Consider the following 14823-nt stretch of genomic DNA (forward strand, 5'->3'; position numbering starts at 1 on the left):
AAGCAAAATCCTAAATCGATTATTGTTGTCTAAAGGGGTCCGAAATCGCTGGTAAAGTATAACCATGCTGTCCTCATGTAGCCGAACTAAACACGAGTAACGCAACCCATGGTGTTCCTCATGTACTGGTACTAGTACTAGCGGCGAGGATAGGAGTTGTGCCGGCTGCCGAAGCCTGTCGCACTCATCGGGACAATGATTAATGAACGGCAAATGAAATGAAATTATATTGGAGAGTGTTGCTGGAATGAATGTTGACAGGGAAAACCGGAGTACCCGGAGGAAGACCTGTCCCGCCTCCGCTTTGTCCAGCATAAATCTCACCTGGAGTGACCGGGATTTGAACCACGGAACCCAGCGGTGAGAAGCCGGCACGCTGCCGTCTGAGCCACGAAGACTCGTTATACGTACAATATGAACAGTAAAATCAATTGGTCTCAACTCCTTTTTCAGCCCACCGCTGTTAAGTTGATTTACGCTCCTCTCCCTCCAAAAAGCAGAAAGTGTGTTTCTTTATATTTAAAGGAGATTCCTAATACCAATGTTCACGTCTGTTACCTTCAGTTTTGATATATAAGTAACCTCATAAATGTAATTCAGTTTTTTTACTTTCTTCCCCCCCCCCCTTAAGAGAATACTTGTTTCTTTAATAGTAAAGGATCTATATACCAATTATCACGACTCTAACATCTTCAGTCTTTGAGATATGTGTCCTCATGAAAGGAATTCACTCCTTTTTTCCTTCCGCCAACCAAGATGATTTCCTCCCAAAACGCGTTTTTCATTGTTTTTAAAGGAGATCTAAATACCAAATTTCACGTATATAACATGTTTTTGAGATATCAGTATCCTAATTAAAAGAATTCAACCCCATTTTCAGTCACTTTGACCCCACCCAAGTGGGGTTTTTTTCGAAAACTAAAAATACACATTTATTTTTAATAGAGATAAAAAATACCATTTTTCACTTGTGTAACATGTTAAGTTTTTTATATATATACTGTAGAAATTCACATTGTAAAATTTCGCCCCAATTTTAGTTCTCCTTAAGTGGAGTTCCCAAAAACAAATCACCTACGTTTCTTTACCTTTACAGGAGATTCCAAATACCAATTTTTACGTCTCTAATATTTTACGTTTCTGAGATATACTGTCTTTCTAAAAATTCACTCCAAATTGTTACTTCTGTTTAACCCCTATTAACTGAATTTTCCAAAAACAAAAAAAGCGTGTTTCTTTATTTTTAAAGGAGATCCCAAATACCAATAATCAGGTCTGTAATATCTTCAGTTTCTGAGATATAAGCATGCTCATTAAATGCATTCAACCACTAATTCACCCTTTTTCACCCATCCTACTGGGATTTTCAGAAAACAAAAAAATAAGTGTTTCTTTGTTTTTAAAGGAGATTCTAAACATCAATTTTTACATCTGTAATCTTTTAAACTTTTGAGATATAGATACACTCATTTTAAAAATTCACCTCCCCTTTTCACCCCCCACTATTTGGATTTTCCAAAAAGAAAAATACGCGTTTATTTATTTTTAAAGGGTATCCCAAGTATCATTTTTCACGCCTGTAATATCTTCAGTTTCAGAAATATAAGTATCCGCATTAAAGGCATTCGACCCCAATTTTCACTCCTATTGACATTATCCGAAAACCAAAAATACGCGTTTCTTTATTATTAAAGGAAATTCTAAATACCAATTTTTACTTCTGTAAACTGTCGAAGTTTTGAGATATAGATACACTCATTTAAAAAAATCGCCTTTTTCACCTCCTATAATTTGGATTTTTCAAAAACAAACAATACGTGTGTCTTTATTTTTAAAGGAGATCCCAAATGCCAATTTTCAGGTCTGTAATACCTTCAGTTTCTGAAATATATGTAGCCTCATTAAAGACATTCAACCAATTTTTCACCCTTTTTCACCCCTCCTATTGGGATTTTCCAAAAACAAAAAAATATGTATTTCCTTATTTTTAAAGAAGATTCTAAATACCAATTTTTACATCTGTAAACTTTTAAAGTTTTGAGATCTAGATACAGTCATTTTAAAATTTCACCCCCCTTTTAACCCCCTTAGCGCCGGAATATCCAAAAATCCTCCCTTAGCGGGCACCTACATTGTTATATAAACGTATCCTCAAAATTTCATTCCCTTATGTCCAGTAGTTTTGGCTCGGCGATGATGAATCAGTCAGTCAGTCAGTCAGTCAGGACATGTTCTTTTTGATATATATATATATATATATATATATAGAGAGAGAGAGAGAGAGAGAGAGAGAGAGAGAGAGAGAGAGAGAGATTACAGCCGGGCTGCGTGGCTCAGACTGTTGAGTCGCTGGCCTTATGGCCCCAACATGGCAGGTACGATCCTGGCTCAGTACGGTGGTATTTGAAGGTGCTCAAATACGTCAGCCTCGTATTGGTAGATTTACTGGCACGTAAAAGAACACCTGCGAGACTAAATTTCGGCACCTCAGCTTCTCCGAAAACCGTAAATATGTAGTTAGTTAGAAATAAAGCCAATAACATCATTAGTATTGTTATTATTACTATTATTATTTACTATTTGTTTTACGTTGCACCGACACAGATTTGTCTTATGGCAACGGTGGGATAGCAAAAACTTAGGAGTGGGAAGGAATTGGCCGTGGCCTTAATTCCTGGTGTGAAAATAGGAAACCACGGAAAACGATCTTCAGGGCTGCCGACAGTTGGGCTCGGACCCACTATCTTCCGGATGCAAGCTCATAGCTGCGCGCTCCTAACCGAACGGCCAATCCGCTCGGTATATAATATTAACATGTTAAATGTTCGTCCCTTACTCTTGAACTTCGAGATAATTAAGTTATGTTTGTAGCGGTAGATACATAAAAATTTTAGTGAAGGCAGTTGGAGAGGTATGTCACCACAAATCCTTGGTCCATAACACAGTGCAGTGGTAGAGCAGGTGGCTAATGCTCGTCCCTGACTCTGATGTCTATCACCATCATTAATAAGGCTTTAATAAACTTCCCGTGAGCAGGTGTATAATACACCTCCCATTATTATTCAGCATAAGCGAGTCAGACCGACAGCCAAGAGCATGAAGTGCTTCGGGAACTCAGAACATCCTCAGATATGTGGCTCGCAGTACTCAGTTAAATTATTTTAACAATATTATTAAAATAATGCTCGTTTCTTCTCCGAAGGAACGCGTAGACAATATCGTCCAGCATATAAGCATACTTATTAGTTTTTTATCACGTTTCCGGCTGTAGTGGATTTGAATAGCAACTACGTAGTCAATATTTCACAACACCAAAAAAAAACGTATTTCCTAATAATTCTTTCCATGTTTATCCTATTAATACACAATTAACACTCTAATGACGTACTGTATGTTTAGTAATATACATTTCTTAGACGTCCTGTCAAATGCTGTGCATGAAGAGACGCCGAAGAGCTGTTTAATTTAACGAATGCATAATAAACACAAAACTTGCCTCTAAAATCTAGTTTGCACAAGGAATTCCGTTTTTTACGACAGTACCTTAACGTCCTGAAAATAACACAGCAATGTAATATTTAAACTGCTGCAAATGCCACCCACATCAGCTGAGATCGAACTCGCTACCCTGGGAAGGGAAGGCGAGCTTTTAAACGACTGTGCAGTTGTAATCCAACTTGCGAGGTGAAAAGACGTGTGCTGAGAGTACCACTGCGAGGGCGTGAATATAATACGGGAGTTTTAATTGAACAATACCGATGCGCTATAGGGAGATTGCAGTGCGGGCTGAAAGCGAAATACGAACGGTCAACAGTCCCTTTTTGAAGAGAAGAAATACGGGAAGAAAACCATTTAAAGAATGTATGGTGTAAAATCTAAGGATTCAGAAAATTTTCGATAACGCTTAATACCTGAAAGACACTAAAATTTGGTAAGAACTTGATCCTAAAGAAATGAAAACTACAACATGAAAACTTTTCCATACAGGCAGAGCACGGAATTCAGGACTAAAATCACTTATCAGCGGAAACAGGCTTATGGTGTTTGTTGAGTTTACTCTATTAATGGAGAGTAGAAGGGAAAGAGGATAGGACAAGCCCATGTTTGAATAATAGAGAAATTCCTGGTCTGGATTTTGTAGACGGATGTTCTTCTGCTGCCACCAGTCGGTATGCTAAACAGTACCAATAAAATTGCTGAATATTGCAGAAAATGGGCTTTTAAAGTTAATACTAAAAATAGTAATGATTTGTAAAAAATACAAAATAAAGAAAAATGAAAGGTAATGGTTAGAAGGTGTAGAACTTGAAGTGGTCAATAAAATTTTATACTTAAGAATTATAGCATCATTAAATGGGGGCCGGTAGTAAGCTCCGGCACGGTTGTCCTTTTCTAGAAAAGTATGAATACTGTGTCGATGTAAAGTCCGGCAAAGTAGAGAAGTAAACTCCGTCACAGCAGGAAAGTAAACTACTCCGCGAACTATTTCTTTACGAGTTAGCACTGCATTCGTTTTCATACTGCATAAGCCGGAGACACTCTCAGTCTTTTGCATTGGTTTCCTAGTTCAGTCTACACTCGCCTTTCCTTTCTGCAAATCGATGACAAACTACTCTTTCACAGATTATTTAATGGCTTCGAAATATAATTATCACCAGTTGGATGAATTTTGTGACTGCATCCATGATAATTACATCTCTGACAAAGTTCCATTTCCTCCTACATTATGGGGACACCAGAATATTGACGAATTACAAGAAACCACTAAAGCAGTTGAATCATTTCATTCCAAATTCAGTGCCGCCTCCTATCGCAGTCATCCGAAGATTTTTAAGTTTATAAGCAGCATATTACTGTTTTAAGTGCTAACGTACATAAAGAGCCGAAGCAGCAAGCAACAAGTTCCCATCAGGAAGAATACAAATTCTATAACTAAATATCAGCACATTTCACAGTTGCGTCAACAATACTTTCTGAAGGAAATATCTCGATTTTAATTCGTTAAAAGAGTAGCATATTTAAATAAAATTACAAGTAAAAATTTTAAATGCTGACTTCTCAATTACGATAAGTAGAAGAGGCCAAATATTCTTAACGAAGTAACATTTTGACTTCTCAAATTTAAGTATTGGAGAGTGGAAGTGGCCAAATATTTATAACCACACCTATGAATTTCACATGGCCAGTCCTCAGTCTGGTAAAATGGGAAGTAAAATGTTCGAGTTGTCTCCGTGAGGATGTGAAGGAGTTTCCATAGTCCCTGTGTGAGAGTTTACGTTACCTGAATATGGCTTTTACTTGCCCGTACCGGAGTTTATCGTCGTGGAAATGGGTTGTGGAATCAACAAATACGGCTAGCTAAAGTGTAAGGGTTGGCCTGACCGCTCTATCTAGTACGGTGTGTTTGGAAAGGAAGATGTCAAAGACTGAATATAAGCTATATCCAAATACTTTAAATGATATCAAAAGCATTGTATGAGGCAGAAATATGGGGTATTGAAGCGGATAAGAAAAGAAACTATATGTAACTGGTAATACTGTGTACATTCTGCAAAATAATAATGGGACTGTCATAATGTGCAGTTAATAGCAGAGTTAGAATACTATTTGAAGATATAAGTATACTAGCAGATATAACTAGAGAAAGGTAATAAAATACTGGTTTGAGATTACGAAAGGGGGATGAGAGGGGAATATTGAATTTAAAATACCAACACGAGATGAAGCATTTAAATGATGATTACTGGCTAATCAAAGTTAAAAGAATGCTTGATAGAGTACGAATGGGGGAACATTGGGATAAACAGATTCAGAAAAAAGATAAAAATTGTGCAAGAAAGTACAAAATATTGAGAAGCAGATGACTACGGCAGAATGTAAGATAACATTATCGGAATTATGTGAAATTATTCAAAAAGTGTTAATAAAGAAAGAGGCTTCCAGAGTAGTAAGAGGTATGGTATGGTGGCTAATGGGATTATGTAAGAATAAAGATCAGAGAGAGAAACATGGAGAAAGCCGTTGATATTTTGTGGAGAAATGATGGAAGGGACGCCTCTACTGAAAGTCTGTAGGGAGACGAACGCAATCAAAGTTAAATATCTAGGTAGGGAATGCAAAAAATTATTATAGAAGAAAGAATTCTGTACAATTGTTAAATTAATAAACAGAGGATGGATTACACCGGGGGGGAAGAACTTTTTTATATTATACAATATATATGGCAGTAGTTTCTACGATCTGGATGTCCTTCCTGACGTCAAACCCCCTCCTTTATCCGGGCTTGAGACTGGCAATAGCAGTTAACGAGCTACACAATTCACCCAGTATCTAGGTGCAATTATTGAACCAGCAGGACTAAATCAGAAAGCTAACAAAGAAAGAATTGCAAAACTTCAGAAGCATATAAAATTACTTGGAACAGATACAATAAAAGAACTATGCCCGACTCGTTGGCTGAATGGTCAGCGTACTGGCCTTCGGTTCAGAGGGTCCCGGGTTCGATTCCCGGCCGGGTCGGGGATTTTAATCGCTTCTGATTAATTCTTCTGGCTCGGGGACTGGGTGTATATGTCCGTCCCAACACTCTCCTCATCATATTCAGACAACACACTACACTACCAACCACCACAGAAACACGCAATAGTGCTTACATCCCTCCATAGAGGGTTGGCGTCAGGAAGGGCATCCGGCCGTAAAACAGGGCCAAATCCACATGTGCGACGCAGTTCGCACCCGCGACCCCACAGGTGTGGGAATAAGCGGCAGGAAAAGAAGAAGAAGAAAGATACAATAAAAGAACTATATCAAAAGAGGCAAAATAATTACATTATAACACAGTAGTTAAAACATAAGCACTTTATGCATCTGAAACTATTATAATTGGTGGAAAATCTTGCATAAAGACGATCGAAAAACAAGAAAGAAAAATCCTCAGGAAAATCTTAGTACCAAAATGCGAAAATGCAATATGGATGAAAAAGAAATCACAAAATCTATGAAGTTACCGTACAGAAGAAAAAAAAATCACCAGGTACAATCAGGAAACGGTGATTACAATTCTATGGTCACTTACATAGGATGGATAATAACAGGCTCGCAACACAAATTTTAAATTTAGCCTTATCAATGAAAGATCACAATGATTGGCTAAAATACACTGACAGAGCAAATGCAACACCAAGGAGGAGTGGTTCGAAAGGGATGAAAGTTGGGGAAAAAACAGAGACGGCACGGACGAATAATTGATGTTTATTTCAAACCGATATGCAGGTTACACAATGCGCACGGCATCGACTCAGTAGGATGTAGGACCACCGCGAGCGGCGATGCACGCAGAAACACATCGAGGTACAGAGTCAATAAGAGTGCGGATGGTGTCCTGAGGGATGGTTCTCCATTCTCTGTCAACCATTTGCCACAGTTGGTCGTCCGTACGAGGCTGGGGCAGAGTTTGCAAACGGCGTCCAATGAGATCCCACACGTGTTCGATTGGTGAGAGATCCGGAGAGTACGCTGGCCACGGAAGCATCTGTACACCTCGTAGAGCCTGTTGGGAGATGCGAGCAGTGTGTGGGCAGGCATTATCCTGCTGAAACAGAGCATTGGGCAGCCCCTGAAGGTACGGGAGTGCCACCGGCCGCAGCACATGCTGCACGTAGCGGTGGGCATTTAACGTGCCTTGAATACGCACTAGAGGTGACGTGGAATCATACGCAATAGCGCCCCAAACCATGATGCCGCGTTGTCTAGCGGTAGGGCGCTCCATATTTACGGCCGGATTTGACCTTTCTCCACGCCGACGCCACACGCGTCTGCGGTGACTATCACTGACAGAACAGAAGCGTGACTCATCGGAGAACACGACGTTCCGCCATTCCCTCATCCAAGTCGCTCTAACCCGGCACCATGCCAGGCGTGCACGTCTATGCTGTGGAGTCAATGGTAGTCTTCTGAGCGGACGCCGGGAGTGCAGGCCTCCTTCAACCAATCGACGGGAAATTGTTCTGGTCGATATTGGAATAGCCAGGGTGTCTTGCACATGCTGAAGAATGGCGGTTGACGTGGCGTGCGGGGCTGCCACCGCTTGGCGGCGGATGCGCCGATCCTCGCGTGCTGACGTCACTCGGGCTGCGCCTGGACCCCTCGCACGTGCCACATGTCCCTGCACCAACCATCTTCGCCACAGGCGCTGCACCGTGGACACATCCCTATGGGTATCGGCTGCGATTTGACGAAGCGACCAACCTGCCCTTCTCAGCCCGATCACCATACCCCTCGTAAAGTCGTCTGTCTGCTGGAAATGCCTCCGTTGACGGTGGCCTGGCATTCTTAGCTATACACGTGTCCTGTGGCACACGACAACACGTTCTACAATGACTGTCGGCTGAGAAATCACGGTACGAAGTGGGCCATTCTCCAACGCCGTGTCCCATTTATCGTTCGCTACGTGCGCAGCACAGCGGCGCATTTCACATCATGAGCATACCTCAGTGACGTCAGTCTACCCTGCAATTGGCATAAAGTTCTGACCACTCCTTCTTGGTGTTGCATTTGCTCTGTCAGTCAGTGTAAATCAGTGAAGACCTGTATGAAATTGGCATTAATGACGAAACCATTCAAGATAGAATAACATTCAGAACCTTCGTTCACAAACAATATTTTTCTAAAGCCCACCCGATTAAATAGAATACTCTCCTCCCCCAGACTCGGGGTAATCATTTTTTTTTGCTAGGGGCTTTACGTCGCACCGACACAGATAGTGTACCTTTCCAAGACATCAGTACATGAACCAGTTACCATTGTTCATAAATATGACGTTAGAGTGGAGCACCATCGGTGAGCCTCGAACTCAGCCCGGTTGTCGAAGCCTCACCCTCCCCTACTAGAATAATTCGCTAGCCGAGTCGGTATCCCATTTTCGGGTCTGTGGAATGTCCGATGGGGCGGTAAGTTCTTTAGTAATAGTCTCTATAGTAGGGGGAAAAGTTAATGAGAGGAATACCATTTCATTACTAATGAGAAGAAACTATATCTTGTATAACAAATTTTACTTATACTAGCGAAACACATATTATTTACACGGATATGCCATACAAACACCTTACATAGAGTAATTTGGGTGATCTTGACGTTTAAATGTTCGGTAGTCTTTTTTCTACACTTCATTATACGTTCAAATATTCAAACTTAAGAAGGCGTTCCCTCTTGGATTATTTACACTATCTCAGATTTAGAGGGGCGCTTCCTCTCGAATTATTTCACTCTACACTTACATTAAATCACACACATATTTAATCAGTATGGACACACCCCACTGTAAATCTGTTTACCTGCTGAGAATTTATATATTCAAATTGTATCAAATTATGATATAAGTCTGCTAGAATCGGATGAACTGAAATAGGCAATTTACACTCCCAATCCTTTGAAAGTCGCGTTACAACACTTAAGTTAAACGTTGCCAAATATGCAGTATAATAAACACGCTCATTTCATTAGGATTTTTATCAACACATATATCAGGACATTATTTACACAACGTTGCTACCTATGGACAAGCACTTAGCGACTTCAATACCAGACATCATAAACAAAGTATCATAGCACTACCTGCAATACCTGGACAAGAATATATACATTTCACACACACACGATGAATCACAGATGGTACAAGCCACCCGCTGTTGGTAACAGTGAACATAAACTTTCACTGTCTCCTGGAACGAACCCAAGATCTTCTGAGGCGGGATATATCTAACCTGGAATTCCCTGCACGCTATAAGTAATTAAGAAAAGAAGTTGGGGGGATCCTTCCTTTAATGCTCATTTGGGATCTCTGCTACGCTGGCTCTATTTAAATTAACACACGTAATCTCTGTGCCGAAAGGAAAGAAACTCGCCACTTGTATCTGTTCTATTTCACTGAAGAAAACGCCGTCACTCCCCCGTTTAAAGGGGCTCATAAAACTCCAGCTGTTAGCTGCCCGTGACGCACTTCCAAAGAGCGGTCCACTAAGCCTTCTCGGACAATGGTTTCACGGCAAATAATCTATCTCACTTCTTTCTCTCGGGCCACAATGGCATCACCACAAATCTCGGCCCTATATCCGGCCGTAATTAACATATTCACATCGCGATATGCACCTCGCGTATCTTAATGACAGATTCCAAGGGAACTTCACATTTTCATTTCACAATATATATTATGGCTACAGCCTGTCCAGCCATCTCGTTTCTCCTTTCGGTACATCGACCACGATGCATATATAATGATGAACTCCTACCACACGGGTCCAAATTACCTTACGCATTCGCGAACTAATTAATTAACGATGTAAGATACCCACTGTCTCGATGTCTTGTTCCAGGTGCCTTAGTAACTAATTAGGAGGGATCTCTACCAGGTGAAGCGCACCAAAAGAAAGTGAATTACTGAAAATCTTGATGACTCGTACACGCTATGGAAAGATGATAACTGGAGTCATTTTTACAGAATATTTAAGCCCTCTCTACTTGACAGCGCTTCACACTTAATTAAGCCAAGGTCCTTATAATTACGTCATGCATTATCGAACCCTTATACAAGGATGGAAGTAAAATATGGTCGTCCCAAAACCATGATGAAAGTATTCTATAAAAGACCCAAATAAAAATGAAATTATTATTATTATTATCCCTCTGAAATGGCGTGCTTGCAGTCTACGTTACATCTATGTGAAAAATCTACATATTTACAATGGGACACGACCTTCAAAGATATAAATACTTGGAAATGTACTCAGCCTTCTGGATACCACGTTCACAGCTTTACAGGGAGGCAACCATGGTTTACTCGGCTTCCATCACGTCATCAGCGATGCGAAGACCTATGATGACTTCCTGGCAGGTCACACACATGACAACGACGTTCCAGACGTTCTCTGCTACCAGGCGAAATTTCGGCAAACTGCTAGATGACTCGTTCACTCCGGTACACAGGCAAAACTTTAGCATTCAGCTGGATGTCGACGTTCTCATAGACATGTAAATGAGGGGAAGTTATCTCATGTGAATGCGTTAGTTTATTACACATCACAATTTGAATATATGGTTGGATATACTCATTAGCACGAGCATTCCAACACGATGTCGGTAATGTCCCAGAAACCCGACATTAATCCCTTCTCATTTATCTATTCTTCTTGCAGGCAGCTATTATAGGCCCAGAAATTTCACTAGTTTCCCTAGAAACGACAGTGGTTAGGCCACTAATGTATTAGCATTCTCGTATTTCATGATACTAGTTCAGGCCTGTTCTATTGCACTTAGCCGTAAGTCGAGCTCTCAACTGCACTACGGATTACTTTAACGTGGCACTGTCCTCAATTGGGTCGACAATGAGCCGTTCACTGACTTTCTTGGTAATTCACATTTATATCGAGCACGCTCGCTCCACACACTTCGCTAAGTACGTCCCTATATATGTTAACTGAGCCGTATTAGCTTAGATACATAGGAGGCTCGATGTACGACCTCTTCTACACACGGACATCGGTTATTTCGGTCTCGCACCGTTCCTATTTTATTAATTAGCGGCACACTGTACACGCTAACATCTCACTCAGAGGGTGATTATTTCCACATATATTCACAGACTTTAATAAATCACTGCATTACACTGCTCGAATTACAAGATTATTTCTTCACAAACGACTCACACACAAACAACGACAAAATACTACCGTACTGGCGTTGCACTGAAAATGCACTGGGTAGTGTCTGCCTCTCAGCTCTTGAATATATAGGTGAGCTACGCGAGAGGCTCGAATGCTGAGGGTGGGGGAAAAATGCAACCCTTTCTCACACGTTGGTCCGTTAATACGCAACGTATTGTGACGAACAGGATATCAAATTGTAGCTCTAGCATTCTCATTTCCACTGAGTGAATGTTTTTGAAATAGCTTCGTAGATTCTCAATCAATCTCAAAGGCGTCCTTTTGTCTCTGGCGGTGAATGATGACGAGCACAGGGGATTCCTTGTGTTCGCTGGCACGGTTAGGGTCCAACATCTGTTAGTCATTAGGACGCACCCTTGTTTACAGCGTAGTTACCGCTCTGTCAGTTAAGTAGAGCAATTCTCGGTCTCATAATTATGCGTAAAATTGCCTGATTCAAATGAATATTTGCGCTTAATTATCCATTGAGTATTTTGCGATTTATAAAAATTAACAGAAAGAAAACAGCTGAATGCGATAAGTTGGCAGTGGTGAATGAGCGAGGAAAACAGGGTATAATGTTAGTTTTCACGTTGGATATACTCTCTGGGCTCAGCTAGTGACCTAGATACTCTGTCATGTGATAACGCGTCTCTTTTCATCTCGCTCGCGGTTGGAGTGAGAAAACTTCGAGTACAAGCGCTCTTGCACCGCCTTGCTGCTAATTACCAGCAACTAGAGCTGGGTCGCGCGACTCTGGATACTGCAAATCGAGTCCTGGAGCGGGTGGAAAAATTCTAACTTGGGCAGTTTTATCGTAGAATGACGCGGAAAACGGCATATTTCATCTCCTAGATATCATGACATACCATAGGTGACGTTGTGAACGGTCACAATGGGTCTTATGGCGACGATGGGATAGGAAAGGCCTAGGAGTTGGAAGGAAGCGGCCGTGGCCTTAATTAAGGTACAGCCCCAGCATTTGCTTGGTGTGAAAATGGGAAACTACGGAAAACCATTTTCAGGGCTGCCGATAGTGGGATTCGAACCTACTATCTCCCGGATGCGGGTAATCATTTATTGTAATCCAAAATATGTTTTGGTACATGCATATTACACCATTAAATATTTACAATTAAACTTATTCACTATTTCAATCTATTTCCAGATTGTATTTTGTTTTTTATTTTCAGATTATTTATTTACAACGTATTTTGCGCTAGACGTTAACATCTTTATATAGTCTAGGACAGACATGCATCTTACCCTCCCTAAGTTGTATTAGTGCATAATTGTCTAACTTTTTAATGAATTGAATAACTAAATGAATGACTGAGTGACTATAGTTAATTCACATGCGGTTTAAAAGTTAACTTAAAAAAAGAAGAATAGCGACACTAGGACCATTTATCTATTGCTACATTTAATAGTATATTTACACCTACAAGTAATTGTGTATCATCTTCCTTATTTTCTCTGTTTTCAACCTATTTTAATTTATTTTCCAACATTCCTCTTATAATATTACAAATTCTTTCTGTTTTCCCCGGTACCTTCCATTGTCTGTTTATTAACTTAGCAATGGTGTAAAATTCAGGTTCATTATCGATTGTCCTTTCCGTCTTTATATTTCTCTCGTGCCTTTCTTGTTTCCTTACAGTATTTTAGCTAGTGAGCAACTTCCATACCTTTATTGCATAAAATGCAAAGATTTTCCTCATTTTTTTGTCATAGAGCTTTATTCTTATACTATCATCAGCCACCAAATTATCCCTCTCTTTTCCCTTTTTCTTAATATTTCAGTCCTTCTGTCATATTTCCACTTTAACAAAATTCAGCTAATGTTCATTTGCTATCACATTCTGTCTTTATTGTTTGTTTTTCAATGTCTTTCACTTTTTGGACCACCGTTGTACACAGTCCCATATCATTGCTTGTTAAATGTATTTCCCAATAGAACCCCATTCCTATATCATCCAGTAATTTCTTCGCTCCATCCACCCAGTAACCCTCATTTACATGTTTCATTTGGTGCTGGTATACTATTCTTAGAATTTCACCCCCTGCCTCCGTCTTTAGCCTCAACCAATATTTAATTATTTGTTTAACAATATCCGCCCGTATACTCATCCCTTCACCCATATTTCTCACTCCACTATTTGCAGTATAGCTTTGCAGTCCCATTATTATTTTGGCAAATTTACTTACAACTATATATAATGTTACAATTCCATCATCCACTCCCCACGTTTCTGCTCCATACAATAACTTTGATTTAGCTACTGAATTAAGTACATTTTTCTTAACTTCGTATTTGAAGTTGGGCATCTTTTATCCAATATTTTTATACTAGCCAGAGCACTTACTCCCTGTATTTTTGCTCTTTTTATCTTTACTGACCATCTTCCATTGCTGCTTATGACCGTCCCTAGGTATTCAATTTTTTTAACAACTAATTTTGTCTTACCCATCCACCACTGTTCACTTTTTGAAAGGTTGTCACCCATTTTACACACCATACCTCTGGTTTTCTGTTGATTCATTTTTAGATTTCACTCTTTACAGCAATTCACTATCCAATTAATAGTATTTCGCATTTTGACAGGGTTTAATGTGAGCAGCAGAAGACAAGACCAGGAATATCGTGGTTCTAGAGACATGGAGATGCTCCTTTCTCATAGCCTTCGGAATAGAAAATGTCAATCTATATACAAAAAATAACTTGTCCTGACTGACTGATTCATCATCGCCAAGCCAAAACTACTGGACATAAAGAAATGAAATTTTGGGGATACATTCACATTAACATGTAGGTGCTCGCTAAGAGGATTTTTGGATATTTCGTCACTAAGAGGGTGAAAAGGGGGGGGGGGTAAAATTGTAAAATGAGTGTATCTGTATCTCAAAACTTTATAAGTTTACAGATGTAAAAATTTGTATTTAGAATCCCCTTTAAGAATAAAGAAACACACATTTTTTTGGTTTTCGGAAAATCCCACTAGGAGGGGTGAAAAAGGGTAAAAAAGGATTGAATGCCTTAAATGAGGATACTTATATCTCAGAAACAGAAGATATTACACACCTGAAAATTGGTATTTAGGATCTCCTTTGAAAAAAAATAAACACG

General features: G+C 39.9%; 1 protein-coding gene across 2 annotated transcripts in view; it reads right to left on the reverse strand.

Annotated features, from left to right (window-relative positions):
* The window catches only part of LOC136856724 (monocarboxylate transporter 12-B), a 191366-nt gene that overhangs the window by 87777 nt on the left and 88766 nt on the right, over positions 1-14823 (reverse strand). The gene's annotated exons all lie outside the window — the stretch shown is intronic.

This window comes from Anabrus simplex, chromosome 1 (genome assembly GCF_040414725.1).
Source record: "Anabrus simplex isolate iqAnaSimp1 chromosome 1, ASM4041472v1, whole genome shotgun sequence".
Taxonomy (NCBI): domain Eukaryota; kingdom Metazoa; phylum Arthropoda; class Insecta; order Orthoptera; family Tettigoniidae; genus Anabrus; species Anabrus simplex.